The sequence below is a fragment of the Varanus komodoensis genome, unplaced genomic scaffold, assembly GCF_004798865.1.
Source record: "Varanus komodoensis strain SLA01 unplaced genomic scaffold, ASM479886v1 scaffold21, whole genome shotgun sequence".
In the NCBI taxonomy this organism is placed as follows: domain Eukaryota; kingdom Metazoa; phylum Chordata; class Lepidosauria; order Squamata; family Varanidae; genus Varanus; species Varanus komodoensis.
Window position 1 is genome coordinate 9,101,861 of NW_025335589.1, and position 16,695 is coordinate 9,118,555.

General features: G+C 40.7%; 1 protein-coding gene across 2 annotated transcripts in view; it reads right to left on the bottom strand.

The window, feature by feature from the left end:
• The window catches only part of FBXW7 (F-box and WD repeat domain containing 7), a 143,261-nt gene extending 126,797 nt beyond the window's left edge, over positions 1-16,464 (bottom strand). Inside the window, exon 1 of one of the 2 annotated variants that reach the window (XM_044430935.1) lies at positions 15,752-16,464. The gene's annotated coding sequence lies outside the window, so the exon portion shown is untranslated. Of the gene's footprint in view, positions 1-2,586; positions 2,604-15,751 lie in introns of those variants that run through there. The other variant, XM_044430936.1, reaches the window with a different exon arrangement.
• Between the last annotated feature and the right edge of the window lie 231 nt (positions 16,465-16,695).

A 16,695-nucleotide genomic window follows, 5' to 3' on the forward strand; every position in this document is an offset into this window, starting at 1 on the left:
CACCCAGGACAAACAAAAGGCTTGCTCACTTAGCACAACAATTATTATTATCAACAGTCCGTGTCATTTCATATAAACTAAAAATGCTGAATCCCAGGGCATAAAACTCTGTGGGTGAAGTAGCAAGATAAAGGCTTCATGACCTTTCAAGTAGGTCCACTGAAAGGCAGTTTTTTTCAAGAATTTGAGAGTTTTAGGTAAATATGCTGGGAACCAGACAAGATCCTGTCTGAACACAGGAGTTATGAAGACATTTTAAAGTTGCTAAGCTGGGAGTCCAAAAAACTGAGTTGCAGTTTTCCTTGCACACTTTTCTTCTTCACAGAAAACTTTTTATTGTACTTTAGTAGAAGGTCAATGGCTATCACTTCACTACTTGAACACAATGGTGAATTGAAACAAGAACTCATAGCTGTTTGAACCGACAAAGCTACCAGTATGTCTAAGCCAATAAAGCGATTTGTTCATTAAAGCTACTAATAAAGCAACCTTTTGTTAGTCTATGAAACATCAGAAGCCTCAGAGAATGCATCTAACTGCAATATTTCTGGCTTTCCCACAAACTCTAGAAATGTCTCTTAGAACAAGTAAACCTTAGTATTTTGATTTTCATATAGGTTGAATACACTAATTACACTTAATAATCACATATTCATGCTACAGAAAGACAGTTAATGCACAGCTAAACTGCAAAACCTGTTAATACAACAACCACACAGTAACAACTTATTATACTACATTGGCATCTAAAGACATGCAGGCAGTTTGGTAATGGCAGCATTAATGTCACAGTGATGCTGCTTGACAACATTGTAGGTGTCCATTTACTGGACCAAGAGTTAATTTTTTTCATCCTAGTAGGTGGTTATGTTAAGTCATTTTGTGGACTTTATCCTTCCTATATTTTCTGACTAACAACAAAGTCAATAGGATAAATTTCTTTCTTAACTATTTTTAACTTCCCTTTGAACTCCATCCACTCTGGATTTTAGGATACTAATATCTTTTCTTATACATTTTCTCACTTCATGGTCAAGACAAAGTTCATTTTGTCAAGTATTTTTTATTTTGTAGTACTTATAAAAGTTCAGTACGATGTACTTTAAGCACCTATGCTGTAAATTTATATACCAGGAACAAGTTATGGAGAAAAGCCCAAATCCAAAACCTTTTCCATCCTTACATATAGCTTAGACACTCTAGCGTAGAGGACAGTTCTCAGTTAATGATCCAAATGCCAAGGAAATGCATTGAGAGATTTTCAAGCCACGAATCATGAACATATTTCTCATGCCTACTGCAGGAAAATCACATTTCTTTAAGCTCTATTTAACTATTCAAGTTTAATTCCTATCAGGATTACTGTCTGCCTAAGCACTTAAAAAACAAGAAGTGCAAGCAAATCCACATAGTGGACCTATTAACATATTCTACTCTGAGGACAAAGTACCGAGCTTATAAACTTCCAACTTCTTTATCATGGAATGAAAACACAACAAATGAAATAGAACTGAGGTGGGGGGTGGGGGTCAATACAACAGATTCTTTCCCAATATAAGCCTTCATTCTTTCTGGAGACAAAGTAGGTGGCTAAAAAAATATTCAATTAAACACAGAACAGCCCAGTTCATATTTTCTCCTATGGGGAAGGAGAGGGTGATTCTGGATTATTAAGAGTTTCCCCAGAATGTTACATTAAACAGACTCCAGGACTCCCATTGAACAGTTCATCTAGTCTGCAAAACCTTATGCTGTAATTAATTTGTTACCCTTTTTATGATACTACAAGACTGTTTGTGTTGCAACAGACTAACACAGTTAGCTCTCTAGAAATGGCTAGCAAACAACATTGCAATCCACTGTGATGCAGACACATGTCATATTATCACTATACTGACCACCAACTACTGGCTTCTGGAGACCAGGGAGGGAACAAACAGGAAAATTAGTGTGTGTGTGAAATATGAAGAATGTAGAATACTGAAAATTAATGGTGAATAACAGGATGTAGCAGGCCCTGGGAGAGAGGAAGATATAAGAGCATGTATGGGATGTTAGGAAATAATACGAGCAGAGAGGAAGGGCTAGATGGTGTGAGTCATGGAGCCATCCGTTACACTCAAGATTGAACAGATTTACAAAGACTGTAGTCCTATGTATGTTTCTAGACAGCAAGTCCCACTGAACTTACTTCTAGGTGAATATGCATAAAACTCAGCTGCAAGACACCATCATATAGGTGAAGATTTTGAGCTGATATCATTCAGTTACTCATTTAATGGCACTCAGAAACAACATTAAACAATGGATGAGTTTTACAAACATGAACAGTCAGAAACTCCAGGTTCATGCACTTCCTCATACTCTCAAATGCCAATTTTACAGGTTTTTCATCCTTGTTTATAACAAACCATAGTTTGCCATTTAATGAAAACTCAGCAAGCTAAAGTTTGCACATGGCATGACTGGAAGCATCTAATCATAGTACATGAGAAAAAGAATGGAGGAAGGGAGCACATGAGTCGAAGGTCCATGAATACTTATGTAGGTAAATCATGATTCATTTAAACTATCCAAGTGACTTACAGTTGAATATGTGAAACATCAGATCCATACTTTAAGCCAGACCAGCCATTAGCCTTTCTGTAACACTACACTGTGTGGAAAATGGGAAAATTAAGACTGTGGAAAATGTTGGGATAACTGGGTCAAACTTTATTTTAAAAAACAAACTATTCAGAATAGACACAATATAATCCAAATGAGGAAGCTTACTTCTCATTGATTTCAATGCGTGAATTAAAGTTATATATGTGAATTTTTAAAAATGTCTTTGTACTTAAGCATTTTGCACTGGAATAAATGGAATTTGCAAGTGCTGGATTAAGCCATTAGTACTTAGGGCTGTTGACATAATGTATAAAAGATTAATGATTTATCAAAGAGACCTGGGACAACTTAGAGACTAATAAATTTGTTGTGACAGAAGTTTCTGAACCAGTGTTCATTTCATCAAATGCATAAAGTGAGTTACCTAAGTTAGTGTTTGTACACAGAGTGCAGACCAAAGAAAAAGTGTATTCATGCAATAGCAAAAAGTATCTTTTAAAAATAATCAATACAAAACAAGGAAAGTAGGTATATCATAGCAAATTAGGATGAAAATGCATACAGAATTAAATCAGGTGAATCAGGCCATCAGTGAAATTTCACACATTCCTAATTATGGCTAAACAGGGACAGTTAACACCTGTGGCATATGCAACACATTTGGAGATGGTTTCAAGTTGGGGCTTTCGGTTTTGATATTTTAGCTGGAATATGGCAGCAAGCATCTGTTCTGGAATAGCCTATGGGACTAAATGCTCCCACATTCATTTCTGAGTATTACCCAGAATACTATTCCACTATGTCAGTATATTCCAACCTCTGTCAACTCCCATCAACTGCACTCTGGAAGCAGTAGTCCAAAACTACTGAAGAACATCAGGTTGGGTGATACTAAGACACAGAAATGCAGAAATATAACAGATGCGCATTCAGGGTTAGAAACAGATTATGAAGCAAACCAAAGCCTGCTAGACCTAGACCATTATGACCATGATCTGGTATTGAGTAAGACATTTCTTCTTCTCAGGTTACATCTATTCGTCTGACCAACTACTTCAAGCTACTGATCAAGCGACTCTAGCCCTAAAAAGCTCATGACACAGTAAGGGTGCAATCCTAAAGCCACTAGACACTATTTAGATGGTCATCAGGTAAGTTGGAGTCCCAGCTCCAACCTCAAACTGCTGAGTGCCCTTTCTCTGCCCCCATAGCCGGCATGGTTATTTCTGTTCCAACTGTGAGGAGTGAGGAAGGGGCAGGGAGGGGAAGAGTGAGCCTCTGCTGGTGTTATTATGCCTCAAGTCCTTCTCTTAATGAGCAAGGCAAAAAGACAGAGATGGCCAAAATCACTGTCTATGTTTCTTGCTAGAGAATCCTCTACACTCCTCACACACTTGATTGGCTGCCCATAATCCTTCAAATTCAGAGGCTTACAGAAAGCCACACTGGATCTCACTCTGAATGTATTAGTCTTTAAGGTGTCACAAGATACCGTTTCTACTGCAACAGACTAATACAGCTGACTTACAGAATTAATCGAAGTAGTTTGGTTGTACATGAAAAGGTTAACATATGTAAATGTTCATAAATATACAACACTGAAGGTGCAATTTCTGCACTGCCATAGTGACCATATAGGCTTAAATCTCCCCTCTAAGATGAATCCTACAATTATACTTTTAAACTGAAGAAATCTGATAGTTGCACTTGTGCAAATCACTATTTCAACCTAGGCTACCTTCAATAATTTATGCTATTAAAGTATTACTTTGAGTTCCTTTGAATGATAGAAATGTAACAATATATTTCCCTTTAAAATATATAGCTTACTCAAACAATAAAAATTTGTCTGAGTACAAACCCAAGCAATGATAGTGCAAATTCTCTTTATTTACCTGCAGCAGTGTTAGCAAATCTTGTGGATACCATACCAAGTCTCCCACAGTCCCCTGGCATCTACTCCAACTAAAACTCCAGTCTTAATCAAAGCTACACTCTTTGTATTCATTTGTAAGCCTGCTTTTTACCCTGGCACCCTTTCATACAGTCAACTTTTCCTTCTAGGCCTACCTCATCTCACTGTATATGCTGTTCTTGGCAAGCTTCCAACTTTGCTCTGAAAGCAGCCTTGGCTATTCCTTTTCCCTCCAGCAAATTGCTTGAACAGCTCTGGCTTTTTCCTCTTCTGCAAGGAGAGAAAGGTGGCCTATAAATCCAATTTGTATTGCCTCCCATAAAGGCAAATTTTGAAACCTGAATAAGAAACTGAGGTGAGGAAACTCAAAAACATTAAAGAAAACACATAGCTAAAAATACATCTAGAACACCTCTTAAAGTAAGGCAGAGCACTGGACAAGTGCTTCATATTGCGCAGATCTGTTATAAGAAACAGAAAGTAGTCCATGACAAAAACAAATGGAGAAATTTAAACAAAAGGGGAGACTAATTCACACAGTCAGGAAACAAGGTAAAAGTGGATCACTACCCTTGGGCTCCAAAGTTGTGAGTGTTTAAATGGCATATCTATTCCTCTGAATTATCAAGCATAAATGCATAAGGTCTAGGCACATGAGCAATCAGGCACTGGGCTGACCCAGATTTAGGCATGTGTAGCTAGGCTGGCACCTCCCCATAGCCACTCCTTCAGTCCCTAAATTAAGCTATACTGAGGGTCAAGGTATAGTGCTGAATAGAGCAGACTGTTGGACAAAGAAGAGAGAGAACGGGACCCTAAAAATCAAGCAAAGGCACTTCATGACCACTCACAAAAGGTGCTTCCATCTGATTTTCAGGAATTTCCCCTTTCTCGAAAGCCCATCCATCAAGGTCCCCTAATTCTCTGAATAGCATTTTCAAGAGGCTAACTATGGATCCAATTCACTGTATCACATCTGAAGATGCTTGAGGAAAGGTGAGAGAGATCTAGACATCAATACATATTTTCCTGAATGTAAGATAAGAACCAAATGCAATGGCTGATGAAGGGGAAAAAAAACAAACTGATAACATTTTGTTGTTTTTTAAATTTGTCTGAACTTTAACTGGTAAGCAGTTATAAATAGTCAAAAATATAACTTGATAGGTAGTAGCAACTGATTGGAACATGTTTTTTAAACTTCTACAGAACCAGAGTTGCACAGAAAATATGTGGACATGACACATGTGAATATGCTACAGAAAACTTCTAGATTCAGTCCTGAGATACACAACAGAGAGTGCAGATGAGAAAACACCTATTTTAGGACACATCAGGAAGACAGAAAGCTCTAATGCTTTGTGAGGAGACTAAAGCAGAACAGTGAATTATGTTGAGTTACGTACCATTACAATCACACAGTGCAAGCCCATCTGCTCAGTACAAGGATTCCACACTTGAGTATAGCTATGACCACAACCTTGCTAGATTGTGGACACAAAAACACACTGAAGTATAGACACTTAAGTAAAGCCTTTCAGTAGAAAGTGACCCAAAATCCAGGTTTTGAGTCATGGCATTTAAACTCCATGCTTTCTCTTTTACAGGTAAACTGAAAGAGGAGCAGTAATATGACAAAGTATTTATCCCTCCAAAATTAGCTGTAGTTCTTTGCAAATTGTTTTATATCAGCATTCCCTTACAATTTTGCAAACAGCTTGGCTTTACCCAGTTGCCACTAGAATGCCACTAGAATGCCACAATCCAAAGAACTACTCAGAAGTAAGGCTTGCTGGTCTCCATGGTATCTGTGCTTAAGACTGCAGCTTTACATTATTTGATTTATATCCTGCCTTATTTTTTTATGAATAATTCAAAGTGGCTTATATCAGCTCCTCCTGCTGCTGCTCTCAACCCTGTCAATCACCCTGTCAGGTAGGTTGGGCTGAGAGCGAAAAGCCACCCAGTTGGCTCCATGGTGGAGCAGAGACCAAAACCCAGAACGCCTGAGTCCCAGACCCATGCTTAACCACTTCACCACACTGGCTCTCTTATATCAAAGCTTGTCAGCCATTATTGATACTATTATTAAAGAATCTCTGATAAATTGCTAAGAATCTACATGATTCCCCCAAAAGAAACCAATTAATTTGGTTAGTATGAACCATCACCTTAATTTCTATAAAACAATTATTGCCCTGGACCCACATAACAAGGATTATCCAGAATGTTATTGTAAGTACCATTTTATTGATCAGTAAAAGTTGACCAGTTGTTTTCAATAACCTTTCACATGATTTCAGTTGGTGCAGTTAAGCCAGGATCTCAACTTTAAACACAAAATATTTTAAATAAAGTTTTTACAGGATCCATATATCAGAAATACTGTTTATCATCATGTTGTTCTTCATCAACTTCAGTGAGAGCTCTTGTTGCAATTGCACTTTTGTAGCGATTGAATTATTTGTAATTTATTTATTTAGGAAATTTCTATGCCGCCCCATTCACCGAAGCCTCGGGACGGCTCACAAACATAAATAAACTTCGTTAAAATAATAAACAGTATAATCCAGCACTGCTACCAATATCACTTCAGCTCAACAGCTTGCTATCCATAAAGCTACTCAGTAAATTTAAAGCAGGGGAGGGAGAAAAAGGTGCATGTAGGACAACCTTGGAATTTAGTAAAGGCTTTAACCAGAGGACAAAGAAGAGCATTTTGCTCTCCTGCTACATATCAGCTCAAAATATATCACTACTTTATAAGCGACTCTGAAAGCAGCTAAGGTTTCCAAATACTCTGCCTGCATTGAGAATGTGGCTGAAAGGGGCTTTTCTTCATGTTACTCCTACCAAGTTCTAAAGGCCACTTGTGATGCTCTTCATCAAAACTTAGGATCCATCTTCCCATCTTCTTCTATCTCATTGCAACATGCAGTATCAAAATAGAAGAATTTAACCAAACCCCCCAAAAGGAACAATGAATTTGTCACTAGCAAATCAACATGAAACCTGGACAGAGACATAAAGCACTATAACATTATTTCCATTCTGAAGACCAAGGTCCCCGAATCTTAACAGATGCAAACTCCACCTGTTATCTCATCTACCTATAGCAGTGATGATGAACCTTTTAGAGATCGAGTACCCAAACTGCAACCCAAATTCACTTATTTATCGCAAAGTGCCAACACTGCAATAAAACCTGAATACTGAGATTTTACTTTAGAAAAAACAACTCATACATTAACATATTTTGTCTTAAAAGAAAAACACAACAACAGAGCTTTCAATGATACGGCTTTTTATTGAAAGGTAAAAGTTTGCATCTGGCATGCTTTTGCACAATTAATATGATCTTTTCTGTTGTATGCATGCTGATACTCAAAACTCAAAGCTAAAATCTTGTGTTAATGAAAACAAATGTATTAAAACTCACAGCCAGTTGAAGCAAATATATCCTTGGCAGTGCACTGACCAGCCATGCAAAAGCTCGGATGAGTCACAGCTAATAAGTCATGGCTCATGATGAGTTGCCTGGTGCAGCTACCCCTTCACGAGCATGCGCATGGCCCCTATGTGCACTGTTATCTGATGCTCAGCTGCTGGGGCAATGCTGGGGCCACTTGGCTCATGTGCTGACACAGAGGGCTCTGCGTGCCCGCTGTGGCACGCATGCCCTAAGTTTGCCACCACTGACCTATTTACTGCTTACAGTTGTCTGAGATACTGCTCGTGGATGATGGTCAGATGGAGAGGGCTTGATTTGTTCTAGATGGGTTACACTCACCCAGAAGAAACAGGTTCATAGCTTGGGGGTTCTCCTTAATCCTTCTTTGTTCTTGGGGGTTCTCCTTAATCCAGCTACCTGAGCCTCAATCCTACTTGAGGCTCAGGTAGCCTCAATGGCATTGGTGATGGCCTAGCTACTCTCCTATCTAAAGTGGGGCTAGCTTAGTTTCAGTAATCTGCCCTGGTAATCTCTAAAATCTCTAAATGTGCTCTACATGGGGCTGCCCTTGAAGACAGTTCAGAAGCTACAGTTTGTTCAAAATGCAGCAGCCAGACTAATACCTGGGTCCATGTGGTCTGAACATGTAACTTCTATTCTGGTCTGCTTGCACAGGTTGCCTGTATGTTTCCAAGACCAATTCAAGATGCTAGTTTTAACCTATAGTAATCCTTGGTTTGGGACCACAATACCTAACAGAACACCTCTTCCAGCCAAAATGTACACAGGCGCTATGCTCAGGATCTGAGGCCTTACTCTGAATGTGACCTTCCACCTTGCCAGTGTGGTGGCAACAAGAAGGAGGGTCATTACTATGACAGCCTTCAGATCTCTCAACTGAAGTTCATCTGGCACCAACTTTATTACTTTTTTGGTGCCAGGTTAAGTTTGTACTCTTTGCTGAGGCATTTACCAACTCCAAACAGCTCAGGGTCGGGGGGAGAGTATCATGAGCTGTTTTTGTGCAGACCTAGCAGTAGTGAATATAAAGTTCACTGCTGTTGGGCACATTCATAAGGAAATATAGCAGAGGCCAAAAGATCATGGATAATTTGCATATTTTAACTGCATGTGACTGGCAATATAATTTTCCATGAGTTACCTAAATACAGGTACATAAATGCTACTAACTGAAGGGTTCCAGTTGTTCTGTATCTGAACTGGCTATCTACAGAGCTCAAAAGTTTCAGTCCTTTAAAGTTTAGCATAGAAAAGACTCCAATAAGTTTCCAAAACCAAAACGAAACGAAACAACCCAGATGGGGTTTTGTACTTTACTTGACCTGCAATTTTATTTTCTAAATGTCTCTCCAGTATATGCAAGACAGTAATCTCAGTTTAAAAGGGGAGGAAGTTGGTACAAAAAGTCTTGGAAGCATGTAACCTTTTCAAATGTTATACAAGAATGTTTGCAAGCATACTTCTTTCTATACTTGTGCATCACATTTTCACAAATCCATGCTGTTCAGTATATAAATGAATTCCATTTCAATTTGTCACAGTAAAGTATTGACAGCAGTTAGATCAGCAACACGAGAGCAAACTCTGAACTAGTAGGCAGAGAAGTACAAGTTTTATGACACAGTAGCAACCAGATTTCCTGGAACAAAAACATAAATTGAGATGCTAAAGTAGCTAAAGAAGGTTTTTGTGCATTTTCCTTAAAATATACACAGTGAAGCCCTGAGATTGTATGCTTCTGCCTCATTCCCTGATCATGAAGGGGCAATACTAGAAGTTGCTAAACTTGGTTTTGAATTTACCGCAGGTTCTCATTATAGCCAAATTCAATAATTATTGCTATTGTCTGTTTCTTATCTGTTTTTAGCTGTTTTAATCTTTAATATTTTTCTAATTGTCTGCTATACTTTTATCATCTATTTTATGGACTGTGCAAACTGCCCAGAGAGCTTCAGCAGTATGAAGGTACAGAAATGAAATAAACAAAATTGGTTTATTCTAACCATAGTTAATTAACAGACTCTTCATTCATTATTTGAGATCCTGATATGTTTGATAAGATCACATCTGGGTAGTAAATCTATATTTTAGAATAGGGATGAACCCTATGCATGTTGAGAGAGAGAAAAATCCAACAATTCCCAGAATGCCCCAGACAGCCATGTTTGTTCTGTCTAAATATGTATGCATAAAATTCTGCTGTAAGAGAACCTTCATGCATTATAGTGAGCACATGACAATTCAGTATATAATTGTGACCATAACTCAGAAATATTGTTAGGCTACTGTCATAAATGTAATAGATCAGGGGTCTCAAACTCAACTTACCTGGGGGCCGCTGGAAGTAGAGTCTGGGTGAGGCTGGGCCGCATCAAGTATTCCACCACCGCGGCGGTGGTGGGCCGCTCATCCCTCCCCCGTGCCCCACCCGTCCCGGCAATTGGCCTGCGGGCCGCGAGTTTGAGACCCCTGTAGTAGATAATAATGCACCTTATTAATTCAGTATACTGTGCTGCAGTAAGCCACCAAAAGTGGTTGTTTGAAACACAGCTAAGGACACAGTCCTAAATATACTGAACTCGGTAAAATATCCTTAGTAAACAGGCCTAAGATAGTGCTGTAAATATATGAAACTGCCTTGAACTTGTGAAGTAACTCATTATGTCATCTCCACTGACTAGCAGTGGTTTTCCACACACTCAAGCAAGAGGGTCTTTCCAGGCATAGTTTCTCTTGATTCTTTTAACAACTGAGGCCACAAATTAAAACCTACAAACTTTTTCTTGTAAAGTATGGTCACACTGCTGAGCTATGGATAGTTCTAGAAAGAAGGCAGTTTGTGTAAATGATTCCTGAAGTAATTCCATCAGCTTCAACTTTGCCAAAGTAAGGTTTTTAGCTATTTATGGTACAGCTTAAAGCTGGCAGAATCACACGGTGGGCCATTCACTCAAACTGCAGGCAATATGAAGCAGTATCCATATGTCTGTATTTCAAATAGCCACCCATAGTTGGTTATGATGTTAAGCAAGCCATATTTTATTAGCATAATTAAGGCAGTCTTTCATAACTTCAGTATGGCACACATACCTTGTGTAGGAAGTCTTAACCAGACAAAAAACAAGTACTTCTTCACATATACATAATAAATTGTGGAACTCGCTTCCACAAGAAGCATTGCTTGCATTCAACTTGGATGGCGTTAAGACAAGATTATACAAATTCAAATAAAATAATGTTATCAATGAATTCCAATCATGGTGACTATATACCACTTTCAGAAGCAATATGTCTCTCAATACCGTATGCTAAGGAACATGAGAGGAAGGAGTGTAGCATAGCGTTGGACTAAGGATCTGGGAGCTCTGGGACCTAGTCCCCACTCAGCCATGGAGCTCACCAGGTAATTTTAGGACAGTCATATACTGTCAGCCCAACCTACCTCACAGAGTTCTTGTATACTACAAAGCAGGGTATAAATGCAATAAATATGTTCTGCCTATGGTCTCTGCAAAGTCATCTGGCTGGTCACTGTGGGATCAAAATGTTGGACTAGATAGGTCTTTGGTCTGATCCACCAGAGCTCTTATATTCTCAACCACTCTGCAAATGAGTGCACAATGGGGCCTGGTAATATGACAAGTATGTGGGCCTCTCCACCATCACTCGTACCATTTTTCAGATTTCATGAAACCTGAATGCCAAATATTAAGAAAACCAATCGATGAAAGGCAGAAAATTAAGAATGAACCAGTATGCTTCACCACAAATAATATTACATTGCAAATACACTGGTACCAGCAAAAGAGTGAAGCCTCCGAAAACAATTTTTCCAATGTTGTCGTTGCAAATTTCCCCACATACAGAACAGTGGCAGTCTCATGGCCATCATCTTTCATAACTAAGCCAACCTCATCAGCTTGTGCTACAATACTTTTACTGGTCTCAAGTTAACACAGAACTCTTTATTGATTTACTGCAGAAGCCGAGCACTGTTACAAAGTAATTGCTGAATCCATCCCAACTAAGTAAAAATTATTTGGCTGGCAACAGGACAGGAAGGACCAGGAAAGAAGATTTAATGGATATCTCCAACTCTTTAAGGGCAAGGAAAACATCCAATTCCTATCCTCTTCTACTTCCTAGCTGCAAAGGCTTCTCATGAACCACACATACCACACGTGGCAGGATACATGGGCAGAATACAAGATGTGAGAAATGGCAAAGGCTTTTGAAACAAAAGTCAACTAACCCAGCTTTTTATTTTTGCACAGACAGGATGAGTCTAAAAGAAAAAAGAAAACATAACACAATGTATACTATATAGAATCAATACCATTCTTAAATTAAAAGCAACAAAGAGTATTGTAGAGTTCACAAAAAGCCTGTACTATAATAAATTAGTTAGTCTCTAAGATGCCACAAGTCTCTGTTATTTTTGCAGCAAAAAAACCTAATGTACCTATCCACTAGAAATTTTAAAATCAGTATGTGTTAGGAAAACACTTCAGTCAAAATTGAGAATTGGCAACTTTGGAGCAAAGATAAGCCACACACTACTGAAGGCAATCCTAAGACAAACTACTAGACACTATCTAGACAGCCATAGGAAAGGCTCTAACCTCAGAAACATGCCCCAAAGTCAAGCTGGAGCTCCAGCCTCAGATCACCTTCCCTCCAGCCTCACAGCTGGCATGGTTCTTTCTTTGTTGGGTGTGACTCTGGGGATGGAAGACCGATTTCAGAGCCAGCACAGGGGTAGTGGCACTCCAGGGGGATAGTGAGAGGAAGCTCACTTCTGCCAGAATACAATGCACCCTAGTAGAGTTGCAGCCTGTCCTCCTCACACACAGGCATAATACACTCAGATGACTGCACATGGCCATCTAAGTATTTTGCAGGGCAAGAAAAGAACAGACACAACCTTTGGCTCTGTACTCTTTTCATTTCCACCAGGTTGTCTGTAATACTCTAAATTAATTGTGCCATAGGCATCCCCACTGGCTTGTGCCCTTTTAATAGTCTTTAAATGTCATTATTTGTAATATAATTAATTTCTAAACACATGTTTTTAGTACCACAGTCTAAGATTGGAGTTATATTTATCAGGAGAACCACTACTAAAATGCAAAGATAAATGAAATGGAATGAGACACTATATATCCATCTGACCAGTTTCAGAGAAATTAAGATACCCTGCTGGCAGGACAAATTCAGTACAACTTAACAGCTCAACCCTCTGTATTGTCCACTATACATCCCCAGGTAGTAAGAGACCTGTCTAACCACAATGAGTTTTTTAAACAAGGTTTTACACAATACAATTACATAGAAAGATAATATGCAAAGTGGCATTCATGAAAATACTTAATTCTGAGCTGGTAGCAATTTTCAAAAGTTTCAACCCCACTAGTTTCACCATACTGAAATAACTGATAAAGGAAAGGCACATGGTAAAGAGCAACCAGGAGAAGATAGCAGATGCGCAGGAAAAAATGTACCATGAACAATCAAAAACAGGCAAAATCCAGGAAAACAACAGTGCTGCCTTGGAAAAATGCAGTGGAGCATGCGGAAAAGACCCAAAGCCAGCTGTTGAGAAAAAAGAAAAAAAGAGAGTGGAATCTGCAATAACTGAGAGCTAATGTATGAAATAAGTCTGCTGAAATTATTTTAAAGTATATCACTGTGTTTCATTATCTGTCATTGCATTTAATCATTATACTTATATTTAACATTAAGACAGAGATCCTATACATCAGGATACGGTGTAAATGCTGGTGGAGTGCAACTTCTATCAGCCCTAGGCAGTTGCAATCCAACAATATCTGGAGTGTCACATATTCCAGATCCCTGTTATATGTGCTTACCTGGAAGTTCCAATAAACTAAATTAAATTTACATCTGAGTAAATGTTCACTCCATTATAAATTACACTCCAAATAATGTTCTTAAAGTGATTTAAATATTAAAACAAAACATTAATCAAACCCATTTTCATTTTTCTTCTGATGCAAGAATGTACACAAAAAAGCAATCCTAAAGACATTTACTCTGAAGGAATTTTTTTACTAAATCCAATGAAATTTATTCCCAGGTATGTATGTTTAAAACTGTCATAGAAAGTGTACTTCCCATTACTGATAACATGTTAATTCCAAAGTAAGCAATTGTAGATTAAAGGGTCAATGTTAATGTTTCTGAGTTAGAAAAGTTTAGAATTTTATTCAAATAAGATTCACACACTTTCCATTTTCTTCATGCTATTGAAGACCCTCTCTGTCAGGAGACTACCACCATGAACATAGTTCAAACCTAGTCATAGCTCCAATTACATGTTGGTTGTCCCCTGCAACAAAGATGTTATATTAAACTTGGACTAATCAGATATTCACAAATCATTAATATTTCAGCATTTTAAGGGGTAATTAATATAAAACCAACAAAAAAGCAAATACCACTTATTTCAATGGTATTTCTTTCCATTCTTAAGTTTAGAATGTACCTGTATCAACTCAATCCAAACCGTGGTCACTTCAAAGTAAATCCCATGAAGTACATAACTTCAAAGTGTACATAAGAACCACAGCCTAACATCATGATCTCATGAATTTCTGCTTGAATGTAAACCTCAATAGGATCAATGGTATGTACTCCCAGGAAAATGTGTATACAATTGCAGCCTGTTTTTTCTTAGTCCTGCATTACTTTGGTCTCAGGGCAAAGGGCAGAAGCAACTAAACATTCAAATATATTTACTGGAGTCAGCATATCTAACTGGCTATACAACTTAAGTCTATACACAAGTTTCATACTGACCACAGAGTATTCTGGAACAAGTAGTGCTACTAAAAAACAAAGAGAAACAAACATTATGCAGAAAAGTACTCTGATGATAAAGCTGAATAGTTGCAAGATGTTTCCCAAAACTTCTTTTCTTAAATAAAATGTGCCTTGGGAAAAACTTGGGCTAATACTCAACTTTAGACTACACCGAAGCAAAGTTAAAATGTAAATATCATGTAAGATTCTATTATAACAGCCTGTTAAAATTACGATGCATAGAATGTTTTCAAATACATCTTAGTATGTTCAACACCCACTGTGGTTGAATGAACCCTACCCCTATCCAATCTTGCTCCAGGCCATCCTTAGCTATGAATCTCTCTCAATAATCTACTTGAAAAAATCGGTGCTCAAATGGGGCAGGAGCATCTGTATCTAAACGACTTTCTGTTCTTGAGAAAAGAGGGAAAGGTGGTCGAGGAAGGAGAAGGCAAAAGACAGCAAGTACACGATGCCTGCGCTCATATCTCGATTGGCTCTCTCGAGCCCTTCTCTTCTCATTACGCTGCCCAACAAAGCCATTTAAAGCCCCCTCAAGATACACCAATCATTTCCGTCTGACCCCGAGAGAGAGATTTCCCGGCGATGGCTAAGAGGGAGGGTCACTTAGCGCAGCAGACCGTGCAGAGCGCCCTGCAACGTGAGGCGCATATGAAACGAGGGGCAGCGGCTGCCCTCGCACCCACCAAGAGCCGCTCAGGGCAGAGCCAAGACGGCTCTCTCGGCATCCCTCTCACTCCCGCCGCTTTCCTCTGTCCCACGAGGGAGGGAAGGGGAAGTGGGGGCGGCGGCTCCGGAGCCCACGTGCACCACCTGCAGTGCCCGGGAAGAAGGGGGACTCGTGCTGCACCAGCGGGCCCGAGAAGCGACTTCTCCTCCCGCCCCTCACCCGCACCGGTGTTACTTACTTTGGGACCGAGAGCGGTAGCGGAGGCGGCGATAACTGTGCCCGCGGCGGACCTGAAACTTAGAGGAGAGTGTTGCCGGAGCCACCCCTGCTTCACCCCGCGGCGTCCGACTGGCGGGGCTTCGCAGCGAGTTCGACACGAAGGCGAGTCAGCTAGGAGAATGTCCAAGGCGTACAGCTTGACGGTCCAGGACGGGCTAGCGAAGCTCTCTCGGCGCCTCCCGGAGAGCTCAGCAGCAGCAGCAGCAACGCATCCGGGGGCGCTTCACATGGAGCCGCCGCCGCCACCTCCGCCACAGCGCTGCCCGCCGCTTCCCCCCGGGGCCGGTGCGGCCACCCCCGGCCTTGGAAGGGAAGGCGGCGAGTGGGTCGGGCCGCGGCCCCAGCCCGACTCTGGCTCTCATACACTCCCCGAATCTCCGCCGCCGGCGCTGCTAGGGCCCCAGCCAGGCAGAGGCAGCGCGGAAGCGGAGCCGGACAGCCAGGCTCAGCGCCGCTCCCGCCCCACTCCCAGGCATGTGGGTGACTGAGTCTCCGCGCGGGGTCCGGTCGCTCCGCCGAGCACAGGCGGGCGTGCGAAGGAGCGAGGCAGAACGGGCAGCCGCGTCTGCCTCTGAAGGGAGAACGAAGGGAAACGGACGGAGCCACGGGACGATCTGGCTGCTAGTCGCGCTCGGGAGCCGCTTGTTTTCTGTCCCTCAGACACACAGTCAGTGGAGAGAGGGAGGAGGGAAAGAAGGGACGGCCCGTCGACGGTGGCGCGCGAAAATGACACGGAGGTAGCCTGGCAACAGCCGCCCCTCCTCCGCCTCTTCCCGGCGCCGGGCGATGACGAACTGAGGTTGCCACGCGGGTGTGGAAATGGCAGCGCAGCTGATGCTGCGGGTGAGGGCCGACCAGGACCTCGGGAGGAATCGATGAGAAGGAAATCGTGGCGAGCCCTTC